This window comes from Limulus polyphemus, unplaced genomic scaffold (genome assembly GCF_000517525.1).
Source record: "Limulus polyphemus unplaced genomic scaffold, Limulus_polyphemus-2.1.2 Scaffold0, whole genome shotgun sequence".
Classification (NCBI taxonomy): Eukaryota; Metazoa; Arthropoda; class Merostomata; order Xiphosura; family Limulidae; genus Limulus; species Limulus polyphemus.
In genome coordinates this window covers 586,424-588,986 of record NW_013665610.1, presented here as the reverse complement: position 1 = coordinate 588,986, position 2,563 = coordinate 586,424, and the positions used below count along the sequence as shown (strand labels likewise).

General features: G+C 30.5%; 1 protein-coding gene across 10 annotated transcripts in view; it reads right to left on the bottom strand.

Moving 5' to 3' along the window:
- Positions 1-2,563, bottom strand: part of LOC106456833 (ankyrin-2-like) — a 171,222-nt gene that overhangs the window by 19,355 nt on the left and 149,304 nt on the right. The gene's annotated exons all lie outside the window — the stretch shown is intronic.

Sequence of the window (2,563 nt, the reverse complement as noted above, 5' to 3'; positions counted from 1 at the left end):
CAAGACAAAACAATTTGAGAGATTTCAGCCTCTCCTTGAATGACAACCCCTCCATCCCAGGCACCATTCTAGTAACCCTTTCCAACAATTCAATGTCCTTCCTAAGGTAAGGATGCCCAAGACTGAACACAATATTCCAAGTGTGGCCTAACCAGTGACCTGTACCATGAAATTATAACCTCTTTAGACTTGTATTCGATATTTTTGTAAATACAACTTAAAATCCTATTTGCCCTAACACTAGCAACAGCACACTGCTTGGATGGCTTTAGAGACTGATCACTATTACACCACTATTAAGGTTATTCCCATCCAAATTATACTTATAATTCAAATTATGATAACCCACATGCATTATTTTGCATTTATAAAAATCCAAACCCATCTGCCATTTATTTGCCCAACTCACTAAGTGATCTAAATCCTTTTGTAAATCAGCATCCTCCTCTTCACAGCTAGCAACACCCAAGACCTTAATATCATCTGCAAATTTAAGTAATCTATTGACCATTCCTTCATCTATGTCACTGATGTAAATCAAAAAGAACAAAGGTCCTAAGACTGAGCCCTGAGGTACCCCACTTGTGACATTAATCCAGTTTGACTGAACTCCATTTGTAACAACCCTCTGCTTTCTTTCATCCAGCCACTTTTCTGTACAATCTGCTAACTTATCCCCCCACACCTATAGAGCTAATTTTTTTTTAAAAGCCTTTTATGTGGCATCTTGTCAAATGCTTTCTGAAGATCCAGATACATCAAATCTACACCCTTACCCTAATCTCCATAAGCAATAATCTTCTTAAAGAGTGTTAAAATATTTGTAAGGCAAGATTTTCTCTCAGTGAAACAATGTTGACTATCCAATAAAATTATAAACTTTGTTAAATGACTTTGTAAAGCATCTTTTAACAGACTTTCCAAAACGTTTCCCAGAGGAGTTACATTTTTCTTTGCTTATTTACCACTTCATAATTTTGTCTCACTTTATTAATGATATATTTTTGATTTCAAACTTTATTCCTCATTTTTCATTGTTACTTCTTATTAAATTCCTTTTCTTGTTTTCTATACTTTTCTGGTAGTCTTAAATTGATCTGTAGGTTATTGGAACGTTTAGTTCTATTTTACTATATATTTAGTTTAGAAATTAGATTATAAAATTATAGAGTACAGTTAGTGAAAACTGACTAAGATGACATTGTTTGCTGTTTCTTAGGAATAAAACTATTTTCTTTTATTTTGTTTGGAAGTACGTTTAATGGAAAATCTTATATGACTGCCACATGAGAAATATTAAGTGTTTTAGATTGCTTTAGTATACATGTAATCCATTATTTGCTATGATTTTAGACAATAAATGTGTGCCCTATAAATATTAAAATCAAAGCTCATTGAAAACCATTTTAGATCTTTAACAATTCATTATGACATAGCACCTCACAGAAAAAAAAAACAGTCTTGTTATACACTCAATAAGATACACGCTTACTCACCTTATCGAACATATTTAAAAAAAGTTTAGTAAATACGTTTTTAACAGATGTACCTCACTGTGTTGTTGACTTACTACAAATATTTCTTTATATTTCAATTCCTTCCGTGACTTATTTTACATAAAACTACTCTGGGGTTATCCTTCAATTTCTGAAGTTTTTATGTTTAATCTTTGTATAAACATTGATTTTCTTTTTTAATTAACATCATATTATGTATTATTGAATATCCTGAAAAATGTGTAATATTGTATACAATTTTCATTTGTTAATTTGTTTCAATGTCTGTACTAGACCTGAAGATATTAAGCAAGTTTGTATAAGAACAAAGGACACCACGTTATATACTGTATGTTTTAAATTTATGGACAAACATTTACTAGCAAGAATTTTTAGCACAAGCAATAGCTAACATAGATACAATTACACCAATGTAGCACTTGATTAAGTTCTGTTTGTTACATGTATTATTGAGCCATTTCTAACAATGAAACCCTAGAATAAAATACTTTTCAGAGATACAGTATGGAAATTATAAAAATGTTATTAATATGTTTATCATTTGCACAAGTATTAAATCCATTCAAAATGTAATGGTAGTAGCAAGAACAATGCATCTTTTAACAGACTTTCCAAAACTTTTCCCATGACTGATACAAGACTAATGGGTCTATGAAAAAAGTTTTAAAAATAGTTAAAAGCAACATTTATAATGGTAAGATGTACTTTTACATTACAGCAAGACAAAAAACACATAAAAACAACGGTAGGAACTTTGAATTAACTATGATGTTATAATTGAACCAGAAGTATAAAATATTTGGTTCAACTATATAAAGACAATATATGAGGACAGACTCTACGCTTACTTGTTACTAGTAGCTGCATGAAATCTTAACGTTATAGTATATGTATTTCTCAATTAGCACCAATACTGTATTTGTATTACAAGGGTACATGCATTAACATACAACATGAAAATTTACTATGTTAACATTCACACTACACAAAAAAATACAAAAAATACCTTCTGTTGTGGGCCCATCTGATGGCATGAGTTTTAAATC